The sequence below is a fragment of the Drosophila bipectinata genome, chromosome XR, assembly GCF_030179905.1.
Source record: "Drosophila bipectinata strain 14024-0381.07 chromosome XR, DbipHiC1v2, whole genome shotgun sequence".
NCBI classification, from domain to species: domain Eukaryota; kingdom Metazoa; phylum Arthropoda; class Insecta; order Diptera; family Drosophilidae; genus Drosophila; species Drosophila bipectinata.
This window is the reverse complement of record NC_091735.1, coordinates 24,087,831-24,104,669: the sequence shown is the minus strand read 5'-3', so window position 1 is coordinate 24,104,669 and position 16,839 is coordinate 24,087,831. Positions and strand designations below refer to the sequence as shown.

At 36.0% G+C, this 16,839-nt stretch overlaps 1 long non-coding RNA gene across 2 annotated transcripts in view; it reads left to right on the top strand.

Annotated features, from left to right (window-relative positions):
* LOC108120198 (uncharacterized) overlaps positions 1-11,920 on the top strand; it is a 32,862-nt gene extending 20,942 nt beyond the window's left edge. The window contains exons 1-5 of one of the 2 annotated variants that reach the window (XR_011441838.1): positions 2,390-2,672; positions 4,126-4,313; positions 9,501-9,962; positions 11,486-11,622; positions 11,695-11,920. This is a non-coding gene — a long non-coding RNA (uncharacterized lncRNA). Of the gene's footprint in view, positions 1-2,389; positions 2,673-4,125; positions 4,314-9,500; positions 9,963-11,485; positions 11,623-11,694 lie in introns of those variants that run through there. The other variant, XR_001773044.3, reaches the window with a different exon arrangement.
* Positions 11,921-16,839: the final 4,919 nt, after the last annotated feature.

The window sequence follows — 16,839 nt, the reverse complement described above, 5'->3', positions numbered from 1 at the left end:
GATCATGATAAATTGGGTTTTAAGCCTTTGGTTTTTCGGTAGGGGTTTCTGGGTATACGTGTTTTTTTTTGTTCCTATTTTGAGGGGGGTTTGAGGGGTTGACTAGATCAAACAGGTGGAAGTAGTAGTTGTTTGTTTAATTACTTTAATGTTTTTATATATTTTTAAAAATTATTTTGCTGGGCAAGATAATGAGACTTTAGGTTTTTAGGACTTTCTTTATAATTATAGTGCCTTAAATTTTTATAATTTATTTTATTGTCTTTTTATACCCTTGCAGAGGGTATTATAATTTTGTCCAAAAGTGTGCAACGCAGTGAAGGAGACATCTCCGACCCTATAAAGTATATATATTCTTGATCAGGATCACCTCCTGAGTTGATATGAGCATGTCCGTCTGTCCGTCTGTCCGTCTGTCCGTCTGTCTGTCTGTCTGTTTCTACGCGAACTAGTCTCTCAGTTTTAAAGCTATCGACTTGAAACTTTGCACACACCCTTCTTTCCTTTGCACGCAGTATATAAGTCGGAACGGCCCGGATCGGCCGACTATATCCTATAGCTGCCATATAACTGATTGATCGGAAATGGTATAACTTCGGTGTTTTTAGAGTTAGAGAGTTCAAATTTGATATGAGAGCTATTTTTGGCAAAATAATATGACATGCCAAATTTCATAAGGATCGGCCGACTATATCCTATAGCTGCCATATAACTGAACGATCGGAAATGACCCAACTTTCGTGTTTTTGATGATAGAAAGCTGGCACTTGGTACACATTCTATTTTTGGTCAGTTAATCCGACCTACAAAGTTTCATTAGGATCGGTTGACTATATCTTATAGCTGACATATAACTGAACGATCGGAAATGGTATTTGGTAGAAATATTAAATTTCGTATTTTTGAAGATAGAAGCTTGGGACTTTTTTTTAGATTTTTTATTGTAATTAATTGGTTTTATTATGATGTAATCATAAGGATCGGCCAACTATATCCGATGTTTGCGCTATATATTCGGTTTTAGCTGCAAGGGTATATCAACTTCGGCTCCGCACGAAGTTAGCTTTGCTTTCTTGTTTTATTATTATTTTAGAAGCCTTTTATTAGAAGATGACTTTTTTAATAAAATAATTTAATTATATAGTTTTCTCAATTATTTAAGTAAGTAAACGACTTATCTTTAACTTTATTCAAAATTATCATTTCTCTCGTATATATCTCTCTTTTTTTTTTTTGTTTTAATTTTTTAATAAACCCAAATCCGTATGAAATAATGGAAAATTCCCACTAATTTCATCTTGAGATAAGTTTAATCATACAATGATGTAAAATTAATGTTAAATGTGAAACTTAAATACTTAGTTCTATACTTCCTCCGACATTTTTGGGGCATGTGATTATAAGAAATCATACGCGTGAGTGTCGAGTGTAGGGTGGGGTGTTGGATGCCTATACCCCCCGAACTATGTACATATATATATACACACAAGGGTTCCATCATAGCTATAAGTCCCTAATCTAATCTATGGTACGCATAATCGTGCAATTCTATGGCCGTGCTTGACCTCGCCTCGGTTTAAACTATCGTTGAAAATGTAATAAAAATCATAAAAAATTAAAAGTACCCCAGGAATACATATTTATTTATATACTATGTATATGTATGTATGCCTCTATGTAGTTTCGTTTAAAAATGGATTCATTGAACTGCTGGTAAATTCCCTTGAGGGGACGGCAGATAACATTATACTACACTATAGTTCCAAGTTCTTGATTAATTTTACGACTTTTGCCAGTCAAATGTCAAGGCGTATTATTAGAGGCGTGGATGTCTGAAGATCCAGCATTCGAGTCATTTGGGGCAGACTTTTTCTTAATAGTATATTGCTTTTAAATGGATTTTTTTTTTAAGAAATCAAATGTGGGCTTTTATTTTTAAATAAGTTACAAATTAAAATTCAAAGAATATTAATAATCTTAAAATAGGTCTTTGAAAGTAAACTTTTTAAATTCTTGGAACCATTATCACTTGCAAAAAACAAATTAAATATCAAATTTATATTTAAAATAATTCCAAATATGGTTTAAATTCCATTTCCTTATTAAATTAAGACTTATCTTATGAATAAAAACCTACATAACTTCAACTAAAACCTAAACTTTTTAAAATAAAATTAATTCTTTAATAAAAAAAAAAAGATAAAAGTGCGTGGTACTGCCCAGACTGTCACGAAATATTTCAGTTTCAATTGCGATAAAAGCATGAATCAGAAGCTAAAATTATATATGTACATATATAGTCCGATAACCAGATAGTTCATGAATAATACCATTTGAATAATTCTTCTTTTTTTCCTTCACGTTTCCATTCAGTCCAGTTTAGCACGCGCAAAGCGTTCGAAATTATTTAAGAGTGAAGGAGAGAAATACCAGAAATGCCGAGAAAATTCCAAATTGCTAAACGACACTAATCTAAGTTTTATTTAAATGACGAAACCCCCTCTGCTCATCTTCCAAAAAAACCAAAGACAGGCAAAAGTCGGAGCATAAAATGAAGATTGGATGTTGAATTTTTTATACATTTTGTTTTTTATGGGCCGAGTTTGGAGAAGGGGGATGACTGTGTACCTGTTGCCAAGAAGTCGGCCTATGCAGGGGAATATACATACACTGTAAGAAACTTTTGGTTTTTACAAGAAATCAAATATTTTAATTATTTAAAGGTTTTAAAGATTCTAAAGAAACCATTTTGGATAAAAATCGCCTAAAAAATGTTTTTTTTTCTAAAATTCTTAAAAGTTATATTCAAAAATTTATAAAATACTTCATCTTTAAAATCGTTAGTCGCTTTCTTTAATCTTTATATATTTTTTTAAAATTTTTCTCTCACTGCTAGTCTATGATATCTATGATATGCCAGCTACTATCCCCCGAAAAGTCTTTGCATCTATTAGAATGTTTCATTAGGCGACCTTAAGCGGCCTCTTTTTTTTTCTCTCCCTTAGTTATAGTTTTTGTTTCTTTATTTTATTGTTGTTCTTGTTTTTGTTATTGTTTCTATTTCTTTTCAATATCTTGGTTGAGGTATTCTTGCTGTTGTTGTTGGCGGTGTGGTACCTGTTCTTCGATCCGAACCGATCCGATCGGATCCGAAAATCTGGTGTTCAAACAGAATTTAGCCGACAATTAATACGAGGCTTGGGGTTCGTTGTCGTCTTTGTTTTATTTTATTTATTTATTTATTATTATTATTATTTTTTTTTTTTTGTTATTTTATTTGGTGGCTCGTTTTGTTTCGGGTTTGCAGGTTTCGTTTCATTATAAGCGTTATGCTTGGGCATCTTTTAGATACAATATCTTAAAGTTTGTCTTCTTCATCTTCTCTCTTGTTTCTGTGTTTTAGTATTTTAGCGTTTTTTCTCGTTTATTTTTTTTTTTTTGTGTATAAATTTAATGAATGAGTTAATTCCTCATTTCGTAGAACTGCCAATAATAATATTTAGTAGCCACACAGATACAGATACGAAAAAAGCTACGCAAAAGATCATTGAACTGCGCGTTTATCTTCACCTGTTCTCCACCAACAAAAAAGCAAAAAACTACAACAAAATTTTGTAAATTAAAACAAAAACGAAACCTAATTAAGAGGATTTTGTGTTCTCAATTTGGCGGCCATAAATGCCAATTTTTGTTGTGTATTTATAACACATATGCCGACATTATTTCAAATAGACTTCACCTTATAATACATGTTTGATCCAAAAAAAATTTCCATGACTGCATTTTCGGTTTCTTTGCCTTTTGCTTTTTCTAAATATTTATATTCGAAAACGCATCTAACATGCATTTTTCAGTTTCAGTTTGGGAACATAGCCAGCTGATTTTGGTTGGCAAGGTTGTTTCAGTTCTATTTGGGTTTTTGGACTTTTAGCTTGTGGAATCCAGATGCCAAGTTTTATTTACAGATTTATTGTAATGACGAGACTCTTTTTTCAAGGGGATTTTCGGGGTTAACATTTGTATAATTAGGATATTTAAAATTAAACAAGAAAATAAAATTTGAAAAATACTATAAACCTTTTACTTTAAATAAAATATTTTTATTTATTTCCATATTTTTTTCAGTCCGTTGTGGAACCAACTCTTAAATCTATTTCTGTCTAATAAGCAAAACTATAAGCTGAAGTTTCTGGGGCCCTCAACTTGAAGTGACAAACTACTTAGGATTTGCAAAAAAAAAAAAAATCCCGATGTCATTCCCCTACAAGTATATAACTACATACATACCTACATATGTATATATAGAAAATATGGTGAGTTTGTATACTTAAATCTTCGGCTCATGGTGTCTAATATTTGGCCAGTCATTGCCAAGATTTTTCGATCATTTAACAGCAACTAATTATGAAGCAACCGTAATGTTTGCTCTCAAACAAACTAGACAAGAAAATTAAAAAAAAACAGACTGCATATATTTAAGATTTATAATTTTTTTTTTATGTAGTTTCTAGTTTTTTTTTTTTTGAAGGTTAGCTTTGTTTGAAAATAACGAGTCTTTCAAAAGCGTTTGGTTTTTTACGATCATAGTTGAAATTGTTTGAAAAGAAGTTAATAGTCTGGCTGGGGTCTTAAAAAATATGCCTACTGTTTTATGGCTCTTGATTGGTTTTGTTTTATAGAGATAAATAGGAAGTTTAATAAAAAAATTTTACATTTAAACATAAATAAATAGGTTCATGATAAAGTTCTCTTAGAGTTTTTATCAAATTTTTGGTGAATAAAGTTCTATTGGTACTTAGAGAAGAATGAACTAATATATAATCTTAAAAGAAAAAACCCATAATTCCTTATATGTCACTATAATGTCACTATAAGTTGCCTTTTATCCCGCGGATATTAGTAATATCCGGTCTTCAAATGTTTCTTATATTTTGTATACATTTATTTTTTTATTTCAAGAATGCAACTTGAATTCTTAAAAAGCCAAAATCCCAAAGGAATCGATATTTTTTAGGAAGCTTGCATTTAGCTTGCAATAATTCCTTAGGGAAGGCTTTATCGATAAGACCCCAAGGGAGAATATATATATATAGTGTAAAAAAAGGAGAAAAACAAACAAGGGTTCGTAACCCCGATTTCCGATTTCCAATGACCACCCTCCACAGAAGACCCCTACATATGTACGTTTTTATATATAATTTTTTTTTTTGCGCGAGGGTCACCCTCTGCGGTCGCCAAAGTCTGTTATCCATTCAAAGCAGTCGTTTCCGTTCATATTTGCAATTACAATTAAAAAGTACAGAGAACCAAAGTCCCTTAAAGCTATGGAATCGGAAATACTCTATTTTCGGGAGGGCTTTACTTTTGGGTCTCGAGATTACAAACTGAATTCAACCCAACTCTTAATGGGTTTTAGGAAAAGAATTTTGATAAGTTATGAATTAGTTTCCATATCTAAACTATGGGGGATTACTAAAAGAATTTATTAGATTATTTAATTTTTTTTATGTTATAAGATATAGTTTCCTATTTTAAACTATTCAACCCTTCAAAGGCATAGTTAATACTTTAAAGTATAAGTTCCTTGTCTAGTTTTTATTTTATTTATAAATTTAATTATTTAAAAAAAATCTCAAGACCCTTTTTTAGAGTATTACTCCACTCGATAGCCGAGTGTTGGGTTCTCAGCTTGAGAAGCCGAAGAAAAATAAATACTAAAAGTACAACAAAGCCAGCCCACACAGAGCCGAGCCGGGCCACCACTCATTGGGGCTTCTCATTTGGATTACCATTTGAGTTCTCATTCTGATTCTCATTCGCGTTCTCAGGGCCTGTCAATGTCAAAGGTCAAAGTCTGGATTAATCATCAATCAAAGAGTTGCAAATAAACAACCAAGTGACTAAAACCCAAAGACGTTCTCAGGCCACAAATTAATCGACCAAAAAAAAAACATTGTCCCATAGAGTTTTATTTTATTTTTTTTTTAGTAAATATTAGATAAAAAAATGTTATGATTTTTTGCGGTTTTATAATAGATGTAGAATGTGAAATGATGACAATATTTGTTGTGCTATTATTCTTGGGTATAATATTGTTTTAAAATGTAAATTTAAATTATTTTAACTTTTCTAAATAATTTGAATAATATTACAACATCCTTGAGAGATAGTTTTGCATATTTCTTGAAAAAATAAGGTATTTGAGAGTAATTTCATGACTTTTGTTGCTGGTTGTTGTTGCAGCTTGTTTATGTTGCAAGCTGTAGTTGTTGTTGTATTTGTCGTGGCTGGATGGTTGGTGGTGATGTTGCTGCTGCTTTCGCACATAATTGAAAGGAGTGAAGTGTTGTACGTGCGCCACATGCTTGCCATATGCCAAGGAAGCCCGGAGACCAATTTATTTCGAAAAACAAAAATGCAGGTCACGAAATGTTTAACCCGAAAGCCAGAAAACACCGCACACACAACAAAAATGGGAAAATGTGAAAAAGGCAAACATGCATCCCAAAAGAAAGTCAAACATTCCGTCCTTCATTCATTCATTTAGTCATTCGGCCATTCAGTCATTTAGTCAGTTGGAAAGATTCGCCATAGGGGCTTTCGGCAAATATCCCTATACTATATTTTTCACTTTTTTTTTCGTTTTTGTTTTGGGTATGTTTTTGGGAAGTAACCCCTGGGATTCGTCCTCGCTATCCCTCTTCATAATTTTTTTCATTTTGGCCATCCCGCATTTTTGGAAAAACGCTGGTGTTGGCTATTTATTCGTTTTGGTTGTTGTTGTTTTCGTTTAAATGGACCAACATTGGCCAGGAGTTGTCTAGGGGTAGCTACAGTGTGTTTCGAAATTATATGTTGGATTGTTGCTTTGTTTAAAAAAAGGATAATAAGAAAAATTTATTTATTAAGAGTTTAAAATAAGATTTAGTTACTATTTTGTAGTTTTTTTTAGTATTTAGTTTATATTATCTTATGTTTATTTTATTTTTTTGGCTAAAATTATTACCTCGACTAATTAGTTTCTCAGTTTAAATACTGATACCCGGTACTTTTATTAAACATTTTCAATAGGAATTAAGTAGTAGTAGAAATAAGTAGTAGTGTTTAATTTAAGGCTAATATTCTATAATTTGATAGCAAGTTTAAAATTAAAAAAAAAAAAAAATAATTGAATTAATAATTAAGGTAATATAAGATACTTAATTTTAGTATTTATATAGAAACAATAATATTATTCATTACTTATTCTTATTATTACTTATTATTACCATAATTATTATTGTTATTATTTTATATTATTTTCTGTAAAGGAATGTATGTTATTATTAATATAGAAAGTATTTTTAGTAGCCTCTTCCTTTCCTTTCTCTTTTTTTACCCTCCCCCAAATTAAACTCATTATGCTTATGGCTCGCAGTGTACTCCCTGAATTGCATAATTACCCTAATGGATGCAGTTGGGCCTTTCCGTAGCCCTCCTCGCTCTCTCCCGCCAGCCCCCCTGGCTGATAGTTTTTATGAATCGTAAAATTCTTGTTATGCTGCAATTTACGTTTGTTTCTGATACGACTATTTTACGAGTTTTTAATTTTAACACGCAAAGGGAATATAACTCGCACATAAATTCTGTGTTGGGAAATATATCGCCTGATTGCCACTTAATTGGCGAAAATACTTCCCTTAAAATGCTTATTTGTACTTTAATTTTTATACATTTATTTTTATTTTTATTTTTTGTTTTTGGCTAATTATTCAAAGTGGAAAGATCCACCATTCCCCCAAGACATCAAGAGGTCTTTGACCCGCAAAGGAATTAGTCAAAAAATAAATGGATTGACAAGCGAAATGAAAGCGAAAATGGAAACTATATATAATATCTATAACTATACGGCGCAACGCCCACTCTTTTTGGCCTTTTTGGCAGTTTTGGCCGTCTTCTTACCAACAGTTCATCCATCAACACACTGGCGAAAGGGAGAGTCGTGCCAAGTATTGTCAAATGCGGCTAAAGATACTCGAAAGTATCTGTATCTCAGTGTCTCGGTACATTAACTGACAGCACAAAAGATACTTCTGCTTTGGGAAAGGTTTTCCGACAAAAAAAAAGTTTAAGGGCAAAAAGTAAAACGATAAATAGATATATTTTTTTTTAAGTTTTGAAACTATAATGAATTAAGTCTTTAGATTATTTTTTTTCTTAGTTTTGAAGTCTTGTAAATTATATAGTTAATATTTAGTGTTTCTTAAAGTAACTTTAAGAGCAATTTAATGAATAACTTTGTTTTAATTTCGAAAATGTAATTTATATTTATTTTTTCTTACAAAAATATAGTACAGAATGTAAAATCTGATAAGACACTTCCCAAAACCACTTTATTCATGGATCATTTAACTTATTGCTTATCGATTTGTTTTCCCAATTTCTTTCCTGGCGGCACTCTGCTTTAGTTTATTTTGGCCTGGTTAGCAATCAGTTGATTTTTGTGTCACACACACACACACACTCAAGAGAAGTGGAGGAGAAAAAAAAATTGGAAAATCCAACAAAAACAAAATGATATAAAGAAACCAAAACCAAGGGCCGGGAAAATGATAAAAAGGCATTTTTTACGTGGGTCTGATTGTATAAGTATGGTGTGTACGAGTTCTACCCCAACCCCCACCCTTTTTTTTTTAGCCCCAAGCCTTTTTAGCTTTTTTTTTTTCAATATTTCAATAATTTGCCGCAACAGGTTCAATGACTTGTGACTGCGACACTTTTTTTTTTCCTTCCTCTGACTGCTTCTTGTGCTTGGCAATGTACGGTAAATTTAATCATCATTATCACTATCGCCAAAGGTAAACGGGGGGGGGGGGGGGAAGGCAGGGGAGAGGCGAACCAGAGGGGTAGGGGGGGGGGTTAGGGGGGGGGGGGCGGGTTGACAAGTTTGGGCCATTGTCATTGCCAGTTTGCCACAGCACATCACTCAATTAACAAAAGCAGCCACGGCGACAGGCAACAGCGGAAAAAAAAAATAAAAAAAAAAACCACACACTCATAATGTATCTCTCAGATACATTCTATAAATGCCACCCAAGCCCAACGCAGGTTCTACCGAAAAAAAATAAACTAATAAAAAAAAAGACAGACACTACACTATACTTACCAACGCAACGACGAAAAAAAAAAGAAAGTCTGAACTGCGCCCCTCTAGGGGCAGCTTTATGTACATACATATATAAGTACGAGGGGGGCACATATAGAAAATATAGAAAGGGGAGGTCAAGTTACAAGTCGGCCCACAAAGATCAACGTGCTAATGACCGACAATTGCAACAGAGTTTGTCTTCTGGCTTTTATTTATTTTTTATTTAGTTTATGAGGCAGTTGCCAAGGCAAAGAATTTTGAAAGAAAATTAATATGTGCTGGGAAAGATGAACTAGTTTAATGAACTTTAAGATCCAAATCTTTAGATACAAATTTATTCAAACATTTTTTTCTTTTTTCATTTTTTCCTCAGTGTATGCAGATGCGGCAAAAGATTACAGCAGCTTAGGTTGGTCATCTTGTAAGGCTCACAGCCTCGGATCTCCCGCCGCTCCTTGACTGCCATCTCTTTCGTACGCAATACCGGCATCTCTTTCGCCTGCCATCCATGTGGGCTAATTACGATCACACTTGGCTGAACCGCTGACCGCAGTTTTGGACCTGGAACAGCGATTTCGAATGGGATTTGTATGGCGATTGGGTTTTCTCGATGTCGCCGGTTTGTTGTAACACCTTCGGGCCGCAAAAGACAACAAATTGAAAAAAAAAAGAAAAAAATTCCAGTTGTTGACAACTTAAGTAAGGCGACACCCCAGGTAGATGATGTTCAGGTACTCAGGATCTCCGCACATTTAAAACTCATCCTTTTCACATTTGTGCGGTTGCAAAATACACAAAAACAGAGGACACTACGAGAAAATGAAGTGGATTCTTGGTAAGAATTTTCTCATAATTTAAATAAACAAAAGAAATAAAATAATAGTGAGGTAACTTTTGGCTAAATAATTAAAGTTATAAACATTTTATTTTATTTCTTAAGTTAATATAAATTAACATTTAATTTTTTTTTTGAGTGTCTTATACGCTGATATGATCGATCTGTTGCTGTTGAGTTTTTTGATCGATTGTCCCCCCTCCTCTGGTTTTGAAGTGAAAACTCTCACTCTTCAGTCCTCTCGGGGGTTTCGCCCATCATTCTACCATCTTGACTCGTGTCTTGCCAAACAAGCCGGCTATTTGTTTTCGTTTTAGCCCACTCGAAACAGCTGTCGAAAAAGCAAAAAAAAAAAACAGGAAAATACATAAAACAGTATAAGAATAGAACTAATCGGGACTCAAGTAGAGAAAGGTGGTAAATTCAAGGGGGAAAAACACACCCCAAAGTGGCATTGGATTAGAAATCCCTCACAGCTTGTGGTTACTAAGACCCGAGGATTACCAGAGTGCTCTTTTTCCCCGATTTGGGAAAACAAATCAAATTGGAACATTATTTCCCAACATCTTGATTAGCCTGTTTTGTTCAAAGTCAAGGAAGATAATGAGGATAAGTCCTGGCAGAAGTTTTAATGATCGAGTAACAGGGGAAGATGGATTTTTATCTTAATTTGATAACATGAGAAATGTCAATATTATCGTGGTTAATACATTTTATGGCAATAGTTTATATATATTTATAATTAAATTTTTTCAACGAAAATTCACAATTCACCATTAAATTATTTTAATATAACTAAGGAATGTTTATTATTTTTTGTACCTAAAAAATTTTGGCCAATTAGTTGAAATATTGCGTGTGCCAATCCCATTTTAAACAATTGTCGGGATTTATATTACGACTGTTTTCACCAACAACTAATTTTTTTTTTTTGTTTTTTGAAAACTTTACTTCATAAAAAATGATTATGATTGGGGCAATCGATCGCCGACAATGACCTCTTTGTTGTGGAGCGGTGGATGGTGGCCAAAAGCGATGGTTAACTAGTAGCCATCTGGAGCAGGACACACGCATGTGTTGACCAAAAGTTATTTTGGCCAGTTTCAAGCACCAGGAACCTTCATAATTTAAGTGCACGAAACGAAAGGAAACGAGACGAGACGAACCTACATCCAATAAACGTCAATCGGTTTTGGGGCCGAAACCAAGCCAATCATGGCCCAAAGAACTCGTTTTCACTGGCCAAAAGGCGACAGATGTTGATGTTTTTTCTTATGGTACTTGAATTGGAGTAATTTCCAAATGCCAGGGCATTCTGTACTCCTGAAAATTCTTTTTTAAGGTGGGCTCTAAAAGCATTGTATCATTTTATACTCGTATACATGAATTAACCAATTGGCTATTGACCTTTCTAAATTGTAGTTGTGAAACCGATTAGATCAGCATAGTACACTTAAATCCTTTTCTCTTTTGATCAGACACTTAAATCCTTTACTATCTTTTAATTATGCATATACTTACAGCACTGCGAACTGACTTTCTTCCAAGGGAATCTAATTAAAGAAATAATGCTGCAGCAACAGAACATGCCACAAACCATTACCATTTCGGCTTTTAGTTAGAGATATTATCATAGCAAATTGGAGTAGCTCATTATCGGGTGAGTCTATGTCTAAGGGACAATTTCAAAATTTTGGTGTGCTAATATGGTATTTGATTATATCTTTCCCAGGTGATTGAGGTGCAGCTGGATGCTGAAAATCGATTTAGGGCGATCAATGCTCGCATCGCGCGATCGATTTAGGGCGATCGCATCGCGCACAACGGAAGAACAATTGAAACCATCCAGACATATAAATACCTCTAATATTCTTGTATATTTACTCTTGTGTATTGTAATATGTATTCTTGTGTATTCTTTCACCTGTGCAATAAATAGCGATAATTTGTGTGTGTTTATTTATGGTAAAAGCTAAGAAAAAAAAGAAAGCATTGGAAGCGTTAAAAAATGGCTCTAAAGTCCAGTTTTTCGCCGATCTGGCGATCCTGGAAATTTTCCGATAGCCTATGGGACGCCGATTCCGAAAGTGCCAAGCGTTGCCAGATCGGACCACAATTCGCCAAGATATGGCCTCTAGAAAGTCCAGATTTTTCCCCGATCTGGCAACACCGCACGATTTTGCATTGATCGCTTTCTTAGATTTCTACGAGTCTTTTAAGACATCATTCGTTCAAATCGGACAGTAAATGGCAGAGATACTAATTTAAAAAAAAAATGATTTCGGCCCAGCGACTTTCTATTTATACTTTTCCGACGCTTGAACCGGTTGCGAATTATAAAACTGCGGGTGCATCACCTTTTTTTTTAGATTTTTTCTGTGAACGTAGTCTCCGATTTTGACAAAAGTTGTGTGTAGACTTTGGGACGCTGACTTCGAAAATCCCAAGCGTTGCCAGATCGGGCGTCAAACGGCCGAGATACGGGCTCTAGAAAGCTCAATTCTGGCCCGATCTGGCAACCCTGCGCATTTTCGGAATCAGCGCTCGATTGTCCATCGAACTGCATACCACGTTTTTCGATATCGAACAACTCATTTTCGACCGTTTTTTCGCAAAAATGGAAAGGCTAACCATCACGATTTTTTCCGATTTTTGCCGAAAAATTTTTTGTTCGATTTCGACGAAATTGGTATGCAGTTCGATAGACTTTGGGACGCAGATTCCGAAAACGCCAAGCGTTGCCAGATCGGTCCACAAACGGCCGAGATATGGGCTCTAGAATCTCTGTTTCTGGCCCGATCTGGCAACCCTGCACATTTTCGGAATCAGCACTCCATTGTCCATCGAACTGCATACCACGTTTTTCGATATCGAACAACTCATTTTCGACCGTTTTTTCGAAAAAATGGAAAGGCTAACCATCACGATTTTTTCCGATTTTTGTCGAAAAACTTTTTGTTTGATTTCGACAAAATTGGTATGCAGTTCGATAGACTTTGGGGCGCTGATTTCGAAAACGCCAAGCGTTGCCAGATCGGACGTTAAACAGCCGAGATACGGGCTCTAGAAAGCTCAATTCTGGCCCGATCTGGCAGCCTTGCACATTTTCGGAATCAGCACTCCATTGTCCATCGAACTGCATACCACGTTTTTCGATATCGAACAACTCATTTTCGACCGTTTTTTCGAAAAAATGGAAAGGCTAACCATCACGATTTTTTCCGATTTTTGCCGAAAAATTTTTTGTTCGATTTCGACGAAATTGGTATGCAGTTCGATAGACTTTGGAACGCTGATTCCGAAAATGCCAAGCGTTGCCAGATCGGACGTCAAACGGCCGAGATACGGGCTCTAGAAAGCTCAATTCTGGCCCGATCTGGCAACCTTGCACATTTTCGGAATCAGCACTCCATTGTCCATCGAACTGCATACCACGTTTTTCGATATCGAACAACTCATTTTCGACCGTTTTTTCGAAAAAATGGAAAGGCTAACCATCACGATTTTTTCCGATTTTTGCCGAAAAATTTTTTGTTCGATTTCGACGAAATTGGTATGCAGTTCGATAGACTTTGGGACGCTGATTCCGAAAATGCTAAGCGTTGCCAGATCGGGCCACAAACAGCCGAGATACGGGCTCTAGAAAGCTCAATTCTGGCCCGATCTGGCAACACTGGACATTTTCGGCATCAGCGTATCGATGTTAGTCGAACTGCATACCAATTTTTTCGCAATCGAATAAAAAATTTTTCAGCAAAAATCGAATAAAAAAGTGATGAAAGCCTTGCGGCGTTGCCAGATCGGGCCATCGAATTTTTCGATTTTCGCCGAAAAACTTTTTGTTTGATTTCGACAAAATTGGTATGCAGTTCGATAGACTTTGGGGCGCTGATTTCGAAAACGCCAAGCGTTGCCAGATCGGACGTTAAACAGCCGAGATACGGGCTCTAGAAAGCTCAATTCTGGCCCGATCTGGCAGCCTTGCACATTTTCGGAATCAGCACTCCATTGTACATCGAACTGCATACCACGTTTTTCGATATCGAACAACTCATTTTCGACCGTTTTTTCGAAAAAATGGAAAGGCTAACCATCACGATTTTTTCCGATTTTTGCCGAAAAATTTTTTGTTCGATTTCGACGAAATTGGTATGCAGTTCGATAGACTTTGGAACGCTGATTCCGAAAATGCCAAGCGTTGCCAGATCGGACGTCAAACGGCCGAGATACGGGCTCTAGAAAGCTCAATTCTGGCCCGATCTGGCAACCTTGCACATTTTCGGAATCAGCACTCCATTGTCCATCGAACTGCATACCACGTTTTTCGATATCGAACAACTCATTTTCGACCGTTTTTTCGAAAAAATGGAAAGGCTAACCATCACGATTTTTTCCGATTTTTGCCGAAAAATTTTTTGTTCGATTTCGACGAAATTGGTATGCAGTTCGATAGACTTTGGGACGCTGATTCCGAAAATGCTAAGCGTTGCCAGATCGGGCCACAAACAGCCGAGATACGGGCTCTAGAAAGCTCAATTCTGGCCCGATCTGGCAACACTGGACATTTTCGGCATCAGCGTATCGATGTTAGTCGAACTGCATACCAATTTTTTCGCAATCGAATAAAAAATTTTTCAGCAAAAATCGAATAAAAAAGTGATGAAAGCCTTGCGGCGTTGCCAGATCGGGCCATCGAATTTTTCGATTTTCGCCGAAAAACTTTTTGTTTGATTTCGACAAAATTGGTATGCAGTTCGATAGACTTTGGGGCGCTGATTTCGAAAACGCCAAGCGTTGCCAGATCGGACGTTAAACAGCCGAGATACGGGCTCTAGAAAGCTCAATTCTGGCCCGATCTGGCAGCCTTGCACATTTTCGGAATCAGCACTCCATTGTCCATCGAACTGCATACCACGTTTTTCGATATCGAACAACTCATTTTCGACCGTTTTTTCGAAAAAATGGAAAGGCTAACCATCACGATTTTTTCCGATTTTTGCCGAAAAATTTTTTGTTCGATTTCGACGAAATTGGTATGCAGTTCGATAGACTTTGGAACGCTGATTCCGAAAATGCCAAGCGTTGCCAGATCGGACGTCAAACGGCCGAGATACGGGCTCTAGAAAGCTCAATTCTGGCCCGATCTGGCAACCTTGCACATTTTCGGAATCAGCACTCCATTGTCCATCGAACTGCATACCACGTTTTTCGATATCGAACAACTCATTTTCGACCGTTTTTTCGAAAAAATGGAAAGGCTAACCATCACGATTTTTTCCGATTTTTGCCGAAAAATTTTTTGTTCGATTTCGACGAAATTGGTATGCAGTTCGATAGACTTTGGGACGCAGATTCCGAAAACGCCAAGCGTTGCCAGATCGGTCCACAAACGGCCGAGATATGGGCTCTAGAATCTCTGTTTCTGGCCCGATCTGGCAACCCTGCACATTTTCGGAATCAGCACTCCATTGTCCATCGAACTGCATACCACGTTTTTCGATATCGAACAACTCATTTTCGACCGTTTTTTCGAAAAAATGGAAAGGCTAACCATCACGATTTTTTCCGATTTTTGTCGAAAAACTTTTTGTTTGATTTCGACAAAATTGGTATGCAGTTCGATAGACTTTGGGGCGCTGATTTCGAAAACGCCAAGCGTTGCCAGATCGGACGTTAAACAGCCGAGATACGGGCTCTAGAAAGCTCAATTCTGGCCCGATCTGGCAGCCTTGCACATTTTCGGAATCAGCACTCCATTGTCCATCGAACTGCATACCACGTTTTTCGATATCGAACAACTCATTTTCGACCGTTTTTTCGAAAAAATGGAAAGGCTAACCATCACGATTTTTTCCGATTTTTGCCGAAAAATTTTTTGTTCGATTTCGACGAAATTGGTATGCAGTTCGATAGACTTTGGGACGCTGATTTCGAAAACGCCAAGCGTTGCCAGATCGGACGTTAAACAGCCGAGATACGGGCTCTAGAAAGCTCAATTCTGCCCTGATCTGGCAACACTGGACATTTTCGGAATCAGCGTATCGATGTTAGTCGAACTGCATACCAATTTTTTCGAAATCGAATAAAAAACTGATGAAAGCCTTGCGGCGTTGCCAGATCGGGCCATCGAATTTTTCGATTTTGCCGAAAAATTTTTTGTTCGATTTCGACGAAATTGGTATGCAGTTCGATAGACTTTGGGACGCTGATTTCGAAAACGCCAAGCGTTGCCAGATCGGACGTCAAACGGCTGAGATATGGGCTCTAGAATCTCTATTTCTGGCCCGATCTGGCAACCCTGCACATTTTCGGAATCAGCACTCCATTGCCCATCGAACTGCACACCACGTTTTTCGATATCAAGCTACTAATTTTCGACACCCTATTAAAAACATTTGAAGGTAGTCAAATATTTAATTTTTGCGAAATCTAATTCTGTTACCCCTTTCCAAATAATACACAAATAAAAATATTTTTTTTATTTAATTGAAGAATGACTAGACTACAAATACTATTTACAATCTTTAAAGAAATCTAGAAATTTAGTTGATATAGAATTTTAATTTAATTGATATAATTTTAATTGATATAGAATAAAGGTATTTTAAACAGCATAAATCTCTCCAATGGTAGTGACCATACCATAAACAATGATGCATAACTGATCGTCTTTGGGTTGAGGCCGATTATTGGGTGAATAAGATTGGATCAACTTTCGACGTTCTGATTCCGGCTGCAACTCGTTTTCCTAGATTAAAAAACCATGTTAGTCCAACACATTATTTTATACGTCTTTTGGAGATATTTACTCACTATGGCGGTAGCTCCAGCCTTAAGATGTCATTAGGCGAGATCAGGCTACGGTAAAAATACAGCG